Below are 17214 nucleotides of genomic sequence, written 5' to 3'. Positions count from 1 at the left end.
GGTTAAAAGCTCAGGATCCTCATGCTGCTTCTCATCCAAATAAACTATGTGCAGCTACACATCGGATAGAAAGTAAGTACTATAGTAAAAAAGTTTTGCACGCCATTTTTCTCCGACGGCACACTCATGTCTATTTATGGCTTTGCAGTCGAATAAATCAAAAGAGAATCCAGATATATAAATAAATAAGAGTGTGCAAAAGGGGAAAAAGAGTGTGTGGAATTCATTTCCCAACGAAAATTGCTGAAATTAGAGAGAAACAGATATCAAGCTTTTGAAGCAGTATATACTTACTCTACTCTTGGCATCAACTGGTGCAATCAGAGTGTTCTTGCCATTGAAAACCAACAGAAAACTAACTGCCACAAGTAGTAAAGCTTGTTGCTCTTACCTTTCAGCCAAAGGAAACCCATTCTCCCTCTCTTTCTTTCTCTCTCTCTCTCTTTCTCCCCCTCTTGATTATATACGAATGACGGATTTATGAAGCTGCAGCTAACCGAAGAACATTTTCTTGTGTCATTATGACTTTTCATTGTTAAATCAGGTGACTAATAATTGATGTTAGCAGTCTTTGAAGACTATTCTAAGAGCATTCCCATCGTTGGGTTTGGCTAGGGGGACAGGCTCCAAAACAAGGGCCCGAGGGCCGGTGGGAGGGCTCCAGCGTGGGCTAGCTCGATGGAAGGGGGAAGCCCGAGCTCTGGGCCCATGGGGGATTGCCAGCCCGAGAGCCGGAGGTGGGCGTGACGTCAGGCTGACGCCAGGGTGGCGTCAGCGCAATATTTAATTTTTTTTGTGTCAGGCGCGTGCACCCCACCCGCGCGTGGGGGCGCGTCGCCGACACAAAAATCAGAAAAAAAAAAAAAAGAAGCTGTCAGTTACCGTTGGGAAGTCGCGTGGCTTCCCACGGTGCGTTAGATCTCAACGGTCACTTAATTTGGACCGTTCGATCTCAACGGTAAAAAAAAAAAAAAATTAAGTCAAATTTAATATCCACCGTTCGATCTGAGATCAACGGTGGATATTAAAATGCTTTATAAATTAAAAAATAAATGAAAAGATAGTTTTAAAAATCTGAAAAGTTACCATTGTGACACGTGGCACAATCTGGAGTGTTGGAATTGAAATTTTTTTATATCCAACGGCAGAGATTAATTAATTGAATAAAAATTTAAAAAAATTGTAAAAAATTCAAAAAAATATCTGAAAAATCTGAAAAAAAATTGTTTTTACTTTTCTATAAATACCTTTTCATTATCATCTACCTTACACAACAATTTCATATTTTCTCAACTACTTTCAATCACATTCCTTTCTTTGTCTCAAAGTTTGAATCCATTTTTTTTCAACAAAATGACCACTAGTGCAAGTACGAATTGGTCGCTTATTGAATATGTTGCGTTGTGTACTAGCTGGGTTGAAGTTACTCATAGTTCGCTTACGGGTAATGAGATGCAGTTGCGAGAAATGTGGAGTCTTATTCATACCAATTTTCTTGAGAAAATTGGTGGGAAAAGAACCAAAGAATCGATGTCCAGTTGTTGGAAATTACTTAGCCAATCGTTTAGTACGTGGAGAGACGCCTTGGCACAAGCTAGTAGTAATATTCGAAGTGGGCAAAATTACTCGGATCAGGTAACAATATATTATTTATTTGATACCCAAATTTACATTATAATTATTTGTTTGTATTATTTATTTGTTATCTACATAATTTATTATTTATTGTTTGTATTATTTATTTGTTACGTACAAAATTTATTATTTATTGTTACTTATTTGTTACATTATAATTATGTTGCTTGTTACATTATAATTATGTTTTTTTGTATTATTTATTTGTTTGTTACATTATAATTATGTTGTTTGTTACATTATAATTATGTTATTGTTACTTATTTGTTACATAATAATTATGTTGTTTGTATTATTTATAATTATTTATTTGTTACTTATTTTTATTGTGTAGGAGCTTCAAGCACAAGTTTGGTACACTGCCAAAACCAAAAGCAAAAATAAATCATTCAACCAGTGGGAATGTTGGAATATTGTCAAAGATTGTCCTAAATTTAGAGTTGTGCCAGTCGGTCCAGAAGTGTACATGAACAGCACCCCTCTACACTCTACACCTGATCATGTTCATGAAGATGATGCAGAAGAAGTACCCGAAACGCCCCTCCCTGAACGAGCATCGGGTTCGACCTGTTATCCAATTAGGCCTCAAGGTAAGAAGGCTTCAAAGAGAAAAGGGGGTGCTTCCAAGAATGATTATGCAAAGTTCATGGAAGAACTTACTCGCCAAGGTGAATTGACTTTGGCGAGGGAAATGGCGAAAGATGAGGCTGATAAGGCTAGAGAGGCAGCAAAATCAGCAGCTGTTGAGAGAGAATTTTATGCTAATGAGAGAGAAAGAGAGCTACTTAGGCAAGAAAGGGAACATGTTAGAGAAGAAAGACGGGCTCAACAAGATCGTGAGATTATGAACATGTCTTTAGAAGGGAAGTCTCCAAATTCTAAATTTTTTTGGAAGTCAGAGAAAGCGGACGTGGTGCGAAGGAGGCGTGCAAGAGAAACGATAGGCAGCCAAGGTGGTTCTAGCACCACAAGAGAAGATCATCCTAGCACCACAAATTGGTTAAGTGATGATGAATAGAGTACTTTTTGTAATCGGAGCCCATAATTTTTCAATCACTTTGGGTTGTAATTTATTATTTATTGTTTGTATTATTTATGTTGTTTCCAATTTCTTGAATATTTATTCAAATTAATTTGGTAAGTTATTTATACTAAGAATTACCCTTTGCCTCCTTGCTTTCCTCACGACATGAAAGTTATTAACAAACCCTCTACCTCCTTGGTAAGTTATTAACAAACCCTCTGCCTCCTTGCTTTATGCCAATTTGATTTATTATTGTTTAAGCCCACTCTAATATTTTCTTTTATTGAAAAAAAAAGTGATTTTCTACTTGTATAAAATAATTAAAAGTCTATGACCATCGTTCTAATTATCTTCTTTTTTACATAGATTAAAACCCACACGAAGTGTGACTCTGTTTTCTTCTTATAATAAGAATTACATAAACATATACTAAGAATTACATAAACATAAACATAAAAAAATCACATATACTAAGAATTACATAAACATAAACATAAAAAAATTACATAAACATACCAAATAATAAAACACACCAAATAAAATAACATAAACATACCAAATTCAAAAAAACACACTAAATGAACTTAATTATCTTCAGCTTATTTCAATGCCCACTGGTGCTCTATCAAGTCAATTTGTCGGGCATTGTGCATGTCTTGCATTTGAAATGCAGTATATCGTTGAATGAGCCTTTCATTGTAACGTCCATCCCTTTGTAATGGCTCATGTTGCATGGGCTCATCGGTGGCGCCATGAGCACAATATATATGTGTTCTTGAATTGTTCATCGGGTCTGGCTCATATTCATCAACAGCTTCATAATCGTACTCATCTTCCACAATCATGTTGTGAAGAATGATGCACGACATCATGATGGATCAAAGCAACTCTACATCAAACAATCTGGCAGCACCCCTGACGATCGCCCAGCGAGCTTGGAGGATACCGAAACAACGCTCCACATCCTTCCTGCACCCCTCTTGACAGCTTGCAAAGTGTTTTTCCTTTGCACTCCGCGGACGTGGCACTGTTTTGACAAATGTTGACCATCGCAGGTAAATGCCGTCAGCTAGGTAATATGGCCCGTCGTACATACGTCCGTTGACCTCATACGTAACTTTTGGTGCCTTTCCTTGCAGGACATCGTTGAACATTGGGGATTGGGCAAGGACGTTGATGTTATTTTGAGCTTCCGGGACCCCGAAAAAGGCGTGCCAAATCCATGTATCAAAAGATACCACCGCCTCCAGAATGATACTTTTTGCTCCTTTTTTATCCCCGTAAGCGCATTGCCATGCACTTGGATAGTTTTTCCACGTCCAGTGCATACAATCAATGCTTTCAATCATCCCAGGAAAGCCACGCATCTCCGCCTTCTTCAATAGCCGCTCCAAGTCTATGTGTGTAGGTTTGCGGAGGTACTCAGCGGTGTAGATAGATTTGATTGCTCCGCAAAACCTCATCAGGGACTCAAGAATGGTTGATTTCCCCATCCTCGTTATCTCATCCACTTGGTCTGCAGATGCTCCATATGCAAGCATCCGCAAGGCAGGAGTAATTTTTTGCTCAGGCAGTAGACCCATAGCACCAAAAGCATCTTTCTTTTGCACAAAATAAGAATCATGGTTGCAAACAGCAATCATGATTTTGTTGAACAAATGTCGTTCCATTCTAAAACGACGTCTAAAGTACATATCAGGGAATGCACTATTAGGAACAAAATAATCATCCAAGAGTTCCATACCTCATTGTTGCCTGCTTCTATCAAGGTTTCCGGAACGGTTGAGCCTGCAGATCTGAGCCGCAGCTTGGATGACTCGATGGGAATGTGAGGCTCTGCCCTTTCTTACTTTGTCATCTCTCCTTTGACGCTCCTCATCCTCTTCCCTTTCATTTCTTACCCCCTGGTGATTGAACATTGCTTCTGATTCGTTAAAACAATTCTTCCTCTTCCTGATTGAATTCCCACATCATCCTTGAGGAAGAAGAAGAAGACATTGTAAGAAAGAAACAGAAACTATGAATAATGATACAGATTTTTGTGAATAAGGAAGCAGAAACTATGAATAATGATAGAGATCTTGAGAAAATTGGTGTGAGATTTGTGAGGATGGATGGTGGATTATATAGAGGATTTAGAAAGGATTAGGTTGTACATAATGCCACGTGGCATGCCGTCATTCGTTACAAATCTGATGGAAATCTATCCTCAAAGATTGTGAACAGATTATGACATGTGGCATGCCGTCATTCGTTAAAAATCTGATGGAAATCTATCCTCAAAGATTGTGAATAGATTATGACATGTGACGCGACGTGATTGGTTAATAATCTTATCAGAAATCCATCACCAATAATTGTATTTTCAGATAATGACACGTGACATAACGAGTACGATTAAAAAATTTATCGGAAATCCATCCCCAATAATTGTCTTTTCGGATTTTATGACAAGTGGCGTAACGACAACGATTAAAAATCTTATCCGAAATTACAAATAAAATTATTTTGTATTATTTAATAATACTTCGGATAATGACACGTGGCGCAACGAGAACGATTAAAAATCTTATCCGATATTACAATTAAAATTATTTTGTATTATTTTATAAATAAAAAAATACTAATATTTTATTGCCTATTGCCAGGGCTATTGAAGTGTAACGGTGGAGATGCAAATTCTATTGCCAGGGCTATTTACTGTTCATTAAGAGCAGTTACTGTTCATTAGGTGGATTGAATAGTGTATTGCTAGGGGGGAGGGCTCCAACGCTGGAGTTGCTCTAATATTCCAGAAGAGCTTCCAAACTCTAGGACTTCTCTCCCATTCTTTTGACATTTCAAACATATATATGTCAGATGTGGCGGATATCGCACTTTCAATTGATGGGAATCCATGGTGTCGGTGGGGGTCGAATCAACTGATTAAAAACAAAATAGGTATACTCTATTCACAAAGGGTAGTGTTTTTCTCTGCTACTTTTTTTTAGAGTTCGGAGTTTTAAAGAACCCAAATACCTTTTTGTCCAAATAGCGTGACTAACATTATATAGACACTTCGCAGTTTGCGCCGCTTCTAAAATGATAACAGCCTGTTAATTGCTATGACATAACTGTAAGTAAATAAAGCACACAGGTCACAAAATATTAGGTTTCAAATTTTTCACTACGTCAAGAACACATACACTAACTATCATTATACAAATAGTTGAATTTTTTTTTCAAGTATCCAACCATTTGTATTTTGGCATTTTGTGTACTTGAACTGTACACATTGCATGGAACATTTAACAATTTATTTTTTATTCAAACTATTTATTATTTTTTAACAAATAATATTATAATGTTTAATATCCAACAGTTGTTTTAATAATTGTATCAGACCGTTCAAATTTTATCCAACGGCTACAAATAGAGAGTCCCTCTAAAAGTTATAATAATTATAACCGTTGGATAAAATTTGAACGTCCCGATGAACCTGGTCAGGAGAATTCTCACAATTTGCTTAAGAGAGGATCCTGATCCATTCACTTTAGGGGAAAATTTTCCCCGTTCTAGGATCTCCACCTCATACGCAATATTCGTTTGATTTCATCTTCTTTTTGTTGAAGATTAATTCATTTTGTATTAATCTACCAAGGAAGAATATGCTTTGATTGAGAAATTGAGGGAGTTAAACTTTTAGCTTCTTTTTCCAACCGTTCAGGTTCAGATATTTAATAGACATTAGCAGAGAGCACACATTTTATATGTGTGAACAATTTTTCTTAATAAGTGTATTTTTTTAATATTACATAATTATTGTTTTGTTCTCCTTATGTAAATATTGTGTATTAAAAATGATGGTAAAACTAAAAAAATAGAGTGTATGACTGTCATTTTCTAAAAAAAAAAGAGGGTAAAATAGAGATACGATTGTCATTTTGTCAAAAGATAAAAAATTACTATTTTGCCCTCCATTTGTCAATATTGTGTATCAAAAGTGAGGGCAAAATAGAAAAAAAAAAAGAAAAAAAATTGACAATAAGGGTTCTCTTAATAGTATAAAATAGATTATCTCTAACACAACCAAAAAAAGGCATGACTTTGAATAGAACATAGATTTGCCAAGTGTCAGATATTTATTCGATGGATACTCCAACTGTATTAGGTCACTTGGGAATAGGATTCTCACCAAGGCAAACCCTCGGGATCCATTAACACGGATCGTTAGATTTCGATCCAACCATTACAAACAGAGACTTCTCTAAAAGTTATAATAATTGTAACTGTTGAATCGAAATCCAACAACTTGTGTTAAAGGATCTCGAGGATCCCGAGAATCCCGAGGGTTTGCCTCGGAGAGGATCCAATTCCGATCACTTGGATCCAGGAATCCCAAATTGGCTACTTCCCCCTCTTTAAGGAGAAATTTTTCAAGGAGACCAGAAAATTTTCAAGTGACTGGTACACTTTCTGACTTGGAGTTCCGCTTAGGTTGAGAACTTCGACATCATCTTTTATAATTACAACTAATATTTATTTTAAGAATATAATTTAAATTAATTAAATGAAGAAAACAGATTCCTCTCTATTCCGTCGTGCCTTCTATTACGCCTCACCCGCACCCATTCCACCCTTTTCCATCATCTGTTCATGTTCTTTTCTTTCTTTCTCAGATAGAACTTGTGAATTTGATTGTTTTTGTTGGGGTTTGATTTGGTTTTTTGATTAATTGGTGGTGAATTTTCATGTGTTTTGATCAAATTTTGCTCCGTAACCTAAAATGGCATCAACCCAGCCAGGAGTCTGGGGGCTGCCAAGTCTGCCATCCATCTCCTGAAAGCGTCCTTGTTGACATCGGATGAGTTCTCGAGATCGTCGTAATTGTCCGGATCTGGATGGTGCGGCGTGGCGGCGCTGTGGTCGGTGGGGTCCTCGTGGAAGCTGAAATCTTCATTGTCGTCATCGATCGGAAGTGAGTGGCCGTTGGTGGTGGGGATCGGCCGCTGGAGATGGTGACTTTACACCTACAAGTTTTGAGTTTTTGTTCCTATTTTTTATTAAACAAAACTAATCTATACCGCTGTAGTGGGATATGTGACATCATTTCATTGGAAAGGAACTCCAGCTCAGCGGCTGTAACCGTCATCTGGAAAAATTTCTCCTCTTTAAGTTCTCAGTACCACTACTCTTTTGTCCTTTCAATTCTTTTAGCAAACTTTCAGAACATCACATGCAAGCTATTACTTATACGTTTCTTCTGACATTACATGCAAGCTATTACTTTCTTATACGTTTCTTCTGACATTTTAAGAACATCACATGCAAGCTATTAGAGCACTCCCACCGTAGCATATTGCTCGGGGGACCGGCTCCAGAACAAAGGCCCGAGGGCCGGTGGAAGGCGTCCAGCGTGACGCAGACCGGGGGACGGGGGAGGCCTGAGGGCCAGGCCCGTGAGGAATTGACAGGCCTTGAGCCCGGGGTGGGAGTGACGCCATGCTGACGCCAGGGTGGCGTCAGCGTATTATTTAATTTTTTTTGTGTCAGGCGCGTGCACCCCACCCGCGCGTGGGGGCGCGTCCTGACACGTTAATCAGAAAAAAAAAAAGTTTTGTCTGTTACCGTTGGGAAGCCACGTGGCTTCCCACGGTACGTTAGATCCTAACGGTCACTTAATGTGGACCGTTAGATCTCAACGGTAAAAAAATAAAAAACTGTCAGATTTAATATCCACCGTTCGATCTGAGATCAATGGTGGATATTAAAATGCTTTATAAATTAAAAAATAAATGAAAAAATAGTTTAAAAAATCTGAAAAGTTACCGTTGTGACACGTGGCACAATCTGGAACGTTGGAATTCAAATTTTTTTATATCCAACGGCAGAGATTAATTAATTGAATAAAAATTCAAAAAAAAGTGTAAAAAATTCAAAAAAATTCAAAAAAATATCTGAAAAATCTGAAAAAAATTGTAAAAAAAATTGTTTTTACTTTTCTATAAATACCTTCTCATTATCATCTACCTTCACAACAATTTCATATTTTCTCAACTACTTTCAATCACATTCCTTTCTTTGTCTCAAAGTTTGAATCCATTTTTTTTCAACAAAATGACCACTGGTGCAGGTACGAATTGGTCACTTATTGAAGATGTTGCGTTGTGTACTAGCTGGGTTGAAGTTACTCATAGTTCGCTTACGGGTAATGAGATGCAGTTGCGAGAAATGTGGAGTCTTATTCATACCAATTATCTTGAGAAAATTGGTGGGAAAAGAACCAAAGAATCGATGTCCAGTCGTTGGAAATTACTTAGTCAATCGTTTAGTACGTGGAGAGACGCTTTGGCACAAGCTAGTAATAATATTCGAAGTGGGGAAAATTACTCGGATATGGTAACAAGATATTATTATTTATTGTTTGTATTCTTTATTTGTTACGTACAAAATTTATTATTTATTGTTACTTATTTGTTACATTATAATTATGTTGTTTGTTACATTATAATTATGTTATTGTTACTTATTTGTTACATTTATTTGTTACATTATAATTATGTTGTTTGTATTATTTATTTGTTACTTATTTTCATTAAAATTAATGTATACATATATATATATATATTTGTTAATTATTTTCATTATTTACTAAACTTGAAGCCTTCTTACTTATTTTCATTATCTTTGTTACTTATATATATATATATGTATATATTTGCTAGTTACTTATTTTCATTATAATTATTTATTTGTATTATTTATTTGTTACTTATTTTTATTGTGTAGGAACTTCAAGCACAAGCTTGGTATGCTGCCAAAACCAAAAGCAAAAATAAATCATTCAACCGGTGGGAATGTTGGAATATTGTCAAAGATTGTCCTAAATTTAGAGTTGTGCCAGTTGGTCCAGAAGTGCACATGAACAGCACCCCTCTACACTCTACACCCGATCATGTTCATGAAGATGATGCAGAAGAAGTGCCCGAAACGCCCCTCCCTGAACAAGCGTCGGGTTCGACCCGTTTTCCAATTAGGCCTCAAGGTAAGAAGGCTACAAAGAGAAAAGGGAGTGCTTCCAAGAACGATTATGCAAAGTTCATGGAAGAACTTACTCGCCAAGGTGAATTGACTTTGGCGAGGGAACTGGCGAAAGATGAGGCTGATAAGGCTGATAAGGCATCAAAAGCAGCAGCTGTTGAGAGAGAATTTTATGCTAATGAGAGAGAAAGAGAGCTACTTAGGCAAGAAAGGGAACATGTTAGAGAAGAAAGACGAGCTCAACAAGATCGTGAGATTATGAACATGTCTTTAGAAGGGAAGTCTCCAAATTCTAAATTTTTTTGGAAGTCAGAGAAAGCGGACGTGGTGCGAAGGAGGCGTGCAAGAGAAACAATAGCAAGCCAAGGTGGTTCTAGCACCGCAAGAGAAGATCATCCTAGCAGCACAAATTGGTTAAGTGATGATGAATAGAGTACTTTTTGTAATCGGAGCCCATAATTTTCCAATCACTTTGGGTTGTAATTTATTATTTATTGTTTGTATTATTTATGTTGTTTCCATGTTCATGAATATTTATTCAAATTAATTTGGTAAGTTATTTATATTAAGAATTAATTTGGTAAGTTATTTATGTTGTTAAAAGTCCATTAAAAGTTCATCGTTCTAATTAAAAGTCCTTTACATACATTACATATACTAAGAATTACATAAACATAAACATAAAAAAATTACATAAACATAAACATAAACATACTAAGAATTACATAAACATAAACATAAAAAAATTACATAAACATAAACATAAAAAAATTACATAAACATAAACATAAACATATACTAAGAATTACATAAACATAAACATAAAAAAATTACATAAACATACCAAATAATAAAACACACCAAATAAAATAACATAAACATACCAAATTCAAAATAACACACTAAAATGAACTTAATTATCCTCAGCTTGTTTCAATGCCCACTGGTGCTCTATCAAGTCAATTTGTCGGGCATTGTGCATGTCTGGCATTTGAAATGCAGTATATCGTTGAATGAGCCTTTCATTGTAATGTCCATCCCTTTGTAATGGCTCATGTTGCACGGGGTCATCGGTGGCGTCATGAGCACAATATATACGTGTTCTTGAATTGTTCATCGAGTCTGGCTCATATTCATCAACAGCTTCATAATCGTACTCATCTTCCACAATCATGTTGTGAAGAATGATGCACGTCATCATGATGGATCGAAGCGACTCTACATCAAACAATCTGGCCGCACCCCTGACGATCGCCCAGCGAGCTTGGAGGATACCAAAACAACGCTCCACATCCTTCCTGCACCCCTCTTGACAGCTTGCAAAGTGTTTTTCCTTCGCACTCCGCGGACGTGGCACTGTTTTGACAAATGTTGACCAGCGCGGGTAGATGCCGTCAGCTAGGTAGTATGGCCTGTCGTATATACGTCCGTTGACCTCATATGTAACTTTTGGTGCCTTTCCTTGCAGGACATCGTTGAACACTGGGGATTGGGCAAGGACGTTGATGTCATTTTGAGCTCCCGGGACCCCGAAAAAGGCATGCCAAATCCATGTATCAAAAGATGCCACCGCCTCCAGAATGATACTTTTTGCCCCTTTTCTGTCCCCGTAAGCGCCTTGCCATGCACTTGGACAGTTTTTCCACGTCCAGTGCATACAATCAATGCTTCCAATCATCCCAGGAAAGCCACGCATCTCCGCCTTCTTCAATAGCCGCTCCAAGTCCATGTGTGTGGGTTTGCGGAGGTACTCAGCGGTGTAGATAGATTCGATTGCTCCGCAAAACCTCATCAGGGACTCAAGAATGGTTGATTGCCCCATCCTTGTTATCTCATCCACTTGGTCTGCAGATGCTCCATATGCAAGCATCCGCAAGGCAGCAGTAATTTTTTGCTCCGGCAGTAGACCCATAGCACCAAAAGCATCTTTTTTTTGCACAAAATAAGAATCATGGTTGCAAACAGCAATCATGATTTTGTTGAACAAATGTCGTTCCATTCTAAAACGACGTCTAAAGTACGTATCAGGGAATGCACTATTAGGAACAAAATAATCATCCAAGAGTTCCATACCTCGTCGTTGCCTGCTTCTATCAAGGTTTCCGGAACGCCTGGGCCTGCAGATCTGAGCCGCAGCTTGGATGACTCGACGGGAATGTGAGGCTCTGCCCCTTCTTACGTCGTCATCTCTCATTTGACGCTCATCATTTTCTTCCCTCTCATTTCTTACCCCCTGCTGATTGAACATTGATTCTGATTGGTTAAACAAGTCTTCCTCTTCCTGATTCAATTCCCACATCATCCTTGAGGAAGAAGAAGAAGACATTGAAAGAAAGAAACAGAAACTATGAATATTGAAACTGATTTTTGTGAATAAGGAAGCAGAAATTATGAATAATGATAGAGATCTTGAGAATTTTGGTGTGAGATTTGTGAAGATGGATGGTGGATTATATAGAGGATTCAGAAAGGATTAGGTTCTGCATAATGCCACGTGGCATGCCGTCATTCGTTAAAAATCTGATGGAAATCTATCATCCAAGATTGTTAACAGATTATGACACGTGGCATGCCGTCATTCGTTTAAAATCTGATGGAAATCTATCCTCAAAGATTGTGAACCGATTATGACACGTGGCGCGACGTGATTGGTTAATAATCTTATCAGAAATCCATATTATAATTATTTATTTTGTATTATTTAATAATACTTAGGATAATGACACGTGGCGCATTGACAACGATTAAAAATCTTATCCGATATTACATTTAAAATTATTTTGTATTAATTTTATAAATAAAAAAAATACTAATATTTTATTGCCTATTGCCAGGGCTATAGAAGTGTAACGGTGGAGATGCAAAATCTATTGCCAGGGCTACTTACTGTTCATTAAGGGCAATTACTGTTCATTAGGTGGATTGAATAGTGTATTGCCAGGGGGGAGGGCTCCAACGCTGGAGTTGCTCTTACTCTCTCTTATACGTTTCTTCTGACATTTGCATTTGTTCTTTTTAGAAAGTAGAGTTCGCTGAAAAGCAATTGATTTCAGAGAGCAATAGCAAACCACTTCTCTCCAAATCTCTCTCAACATCAAAGCATGAGAAAAATTAGGGTTCAGTCCAAATTTAATGTGTCTTTAAAGCTTTGACGGCCTCACTCCACCGGTTTCATCAACCTCTTCCTCCTTTTCATCTGCCTGAATGTAGAGCCGTTCGGCCTCTACAGCGTTTGGTCAGTAGATTATTTACAACTTCGGAAGAGAGCCGGGGAGGAGGCCTTCGCTTTCCTATTCCGATGGGCGGAGAGATGGCTTTGTTAGAAATCTCCGATTCTGCCATCACACAAAGGATGTTGACTTCACGAAGAGGAAATGTGAGCAGCACGAGTCCCCTACTTGTTCTAGTCGTATGCCTTCTCTGTTGTCTTAATACCAGGGCAAATTAAAACAGAAAATAGCCACATATGCATCAACATATCTCAAACACCTCTTCTTTGTTTTCAGAAGCCGGAATTCAGTTCTCTAACTTATCTCTTTCATTTAACAGGTACACACTGTTTATCTGGGAGAGACGGAGCATGACATCCCGAAGTGATCGTGGATTCACACCATGACTTGCTTGCCACTGTAGTCGGAAGGTAACTTATAATTATATTTTTTGCCTATTCAGTTCGTCCGATCTTATATATGGACATAGTCCTCATTTTATCTCCTTCACATCTACAACAAAACAAACAGAAGTTAGGTCAAACGATGACAAGCAACGGAACATGGAGAAAACTGCAAACAACCTTATCCCTGAACCTCTGAGATCTGAAGAGCAAATTAAATTAAGATAACACATTCATCATGTAAATGTGGGCAGCATGGATGCGGAGCAGCTTCATCACCATCTGTACTTCCAGTTGCCATATCCAATCAAATGAACAAGCATGAGTGAGGATGACCTTCTCAACTTTTTGGTAACTCGGCCACGTCCCTTTTTCGTCTCATCAAAAGTCAGAATTCGGCTCCCAGCCATCACTTCTTTGAGCAGTTTGATCAACTACTGCTCAACATGGAACTCTTTTTGTTTATGATCCAAAAGAGGGCATGCGCATTTCCCACCAACGCATTTGCAATCCTGCACTGAACCCTACGGATTGCACTCTTTGTCCGAAAAAACATGGAATAAAAAAAATTCTCCAGGCACCTTCAGGCCAATACTGTTTCATTAGCCCCTTCTATATATGTAGCAAACATGAAAAAAAAAAAAAGAAGTTAGTTCATACACACACATATATGAGAGAGAGTGAGAGAGAGAGGAGGAGGAGGACGACGAGAAGGGGTGGGGAGGGGGGGGGGGGGTGGTTAACAACATGTAATGACAAAGAAGAGCAGCACAAATGTCATCCTGATCGATGTCATTTTAGGTTATGTAATCAGTCAAAACCTATGAGGGAAGATTTTTGTTTTTGGTGTGTAAGAGCATTTCTAAGGGAGATGTCAAAATCTTAGGTGGAATGTTATTGTGCATATTTGACATCAAAAGTCTCTCTAACCGAAGTGTTATTTGTTTGAAGGCTTAATGATTTGATGTCAAATTTAACATCAACGTCAAATTTATTTTTAATTTATTTTAGTAGTGGGTCCCTTATTCCACTAATATTTCAACTAATAAAATTTTGTTTCAACATTTTTATAATAATTACAATCATTTAAAGCTTTATTTAAATAATAAAATAACATTTGACAATTCGGTTAGAGAAATACAAAATTTGGCATAAGGCTTCAGATTGACATATCAGTCATCAATTGTAATTTGACTCTTATAATTTGATATTTCATTTGAAGATGGTCTAAGTTGATGTTTGTGGGAATCAATATGTAGGGACATAGAATTTAGCAAATTTTGAAAGATTTTCGTTCCTAGAAGAAAATTGCTCACACGAGATTTTGTATCACTTTGAAATTAGGTTTTTCCTATTTACAAGATAATTTCATTCTATGATGAGGTTTTTATTTATTACGTTAATATTTTTTGCCATATTTATTGAAATGAACCTATTTTCCTTTTCAAATAAATGGGTATCTATATAGATAGAGCTCCAATATTTGAAATTAGGTTTAAAAGTATTTTTGTAGTTTCCTAACTTTCTAAAACTTTCGTTGAATTTAAGAATGTTGAGATTTTCTTAAGTAATTCAGTATAGACCTTTTCAAAATATATAGCAAAAATGTCAATGTAGAAAATAAAAAAACTTATCATGGAATGAAAATATCTTCTAAATAGGAAAAACCTTTCAAACAAATCTACAAAATCCCATGTTACCAACTCTCGTTCTAGGAATATAATTCTTGCTAAATTAGCTCAATTCTATGTCCCTATATATTGATTCTCACAAATTCAAACTTACATACAACAAGCAAAATCTTCTCTCGTAACTTTTGATTGATCACATAACCTAATATGACGACTATCAAATTGACACTTTTGCTGCTCCTCTTTGTCACTACAAGTTGTTACCCTCTCTCTCTCTCTCTCTCTCCCTCTCTCTCTCTCTCTCTCTCTCTCTCTCTCTCTCACACATAGGGCTCACTTGGCTTTGTATTTTAAAATTTCATATCATTTCTCTTTTAAGTCTTCTTTAAAAGATTATATGTAAAAAGGAAAAAATCACTCAAGTGAGAAGTCATATATATATGATCATTGGATGAAATTATAGTTATTTTAGTGTTTTCAAGAAACACTATGTTTGTTTTTTCAGTATAATTGGATGTCCAGTTTTAGGTTTGTCTAATTTTTTATAAATAATTTGTGATTGATGTTTTGAAGCATAAACCGTTCAAATATATGTGAGCCTGGTTTATAGTTTTGGTACAGGAGGTGCAGGCCAATGGAATAGTGTGTGTATGTGTGTGTGTGTGTGTGTGTGTGTGTGTATATATATTAACCTGTTGCATTTTGTAGGTTCACTGTTGAAGGTTTATGGAGGATCCCATTTTCTGTGTGTGGGGAACGAAGACTGCGGTCCGACTGGCAAATGTGTACATGGTGTATGCACATCCGCTGTAAATTGTGGGAGTAAAGAAAAAGAGTTTCAAGTTGAAGCAGTAGATGCGACAGAGTTTTGTCCTCGTGGCTGCAAAAATATCAACTGTAAAAGTGGCACTTGTTTTTGTGAATGTTAATTACATAAGTACAGGTCATCTCATGATCTCATCTTAAGGATCATACAATGGGTGGTGTCGTGGCGATAAAAAAATAAATGAAATAAAATCGCTCATCTTCTTTGGCTATAATTTATTAAGGGATTTTCTAACTTTAATCATTGAAGAATATTGAAATTTAAAATAAACTTCATGTTAGATTACATATTGATTATAGTCCCTTGATGTATCCTTAAGTCAAAATAATTAATGTGTATTTTATTCAATGTCTCCCTTTAAATATTTAAATTTATTAATATACACATTTTAATATATATTTTGACCAAGCAATAGTTTTTTTAAAATTTATTAATTTTATTTAACATTCTTCAAACTTGGAAAACTCAATTAATGTACCTAAATGTTAGTACTGAAATGTATTATATTGAATTAATGTATTTAAATTTTAGTACCAAAATTTATATACCCAAATGTATTATATTAAACTAATGTACCTAAATGTGTGTACCGAAATGTATATACCCAAATGTATTATATTAAACTAATGTACCAAAATATATTATATTGAATTAATGTACCTAAATGTTTGTATTAAAATGTATGTATTGAAATGTGTGACAACCCGTCCCCAATTTTAAGTTTTTATTAATTTTAAAAGTGTGAATTTACAAAAATGCCCCTAGAGGCAAGAACTTTGACTTTCGTTTAAGTTCATTTCCAAAGTAAATTATTAGCAAGTTCTTTCTCCAGCCTTGGTACTTTCCAACCAACGTTAATTCCCAGATTTCCTTTCGATGTTGTACTCATCATTTGGGTCAGTATAGGCTTGTGGGTATGAGTTGTCATATCCTGGGAGTAGCAGAACTCCTAAAAGTAGTAGTCACATTCTCTTCCACTACACTACACCTTATGACTTTATCATCCTCTAGGTTTAGTAGCTGTGCTTACGTGTAAACAAGGATTTTGGCAAGATCTCAATAGATGGTTATCTTTAGTGGTATAACCCTCACCCTAATTATTGTATTGTTCTTATGCTCTACCATCACGTATGAAAAGGGTTCAATCATGCTCACCTACGCACTCCTTCGATTAGGCACTTTTAGGTTTAAATTTATTTACATTTTCCACATCACTACACTTTATGACTTCGTTACCTTCCAAGTGTCGGCCAACACAGCTCGATTCGGAGTCTTAGTAAACGTCCCGGATCAGGGTGTGTCAAATGTGTGTACCTAAATGTATGCACCAAAATGTATTATAATGAATTTAATGTACCCAAATGAAGAAGACAAAGTATATCAAAATATATTGTAAAATAAAAATTAGTTTATCTAAATGTTTACAACAAATAATATTACGGTGAATGAAATGAAAATTATAACT

General features: G+C 36.4%; 1 long non-coding RNA gene across 1 annotated transcript; it reads left to right on the top strand.

The window, feature by feature from the left end:
* Positions 1-12739: 12739 nt before the first annotated feature.
* On the top strand, positions 12740-13979 carry LOC125469322. The gene is made up of 3 exons (XR_007251662.1): positions 12740-13055; positions 13229-13319; positions 13420-13979. It is a non-coding gene; the product is annotated as an uncharacterized LOC125469322 (long non-coding RNA).
* Positions 13980-17214: the final 3235 nt, after the last annotated feature.

This window comes from the organism of the source record quoted next, unplaced genomic scaffold (assembly GCF_019419815.1).
Source record: "Pyrus x bretschneideri cultivar Hongxiangsu unplaced genomic scaffold, Pyrus_bretschneideri_v1 Contig42, whole genome shotgun sequence".
Classification (NCBI taxonomy): domain Eukaryota; kingdom Viridiplantae; phylum Streptophyta; class Magnoliopsida; order Rosales; family Rosaceae; genus Pyrus; species Pyrus x bretschneideri.
The sequence above is the reverse complement of the archived record's forward strand: the minus strand, read 5'-3'. Positions and strand labels throughout refer to the sequence as shown.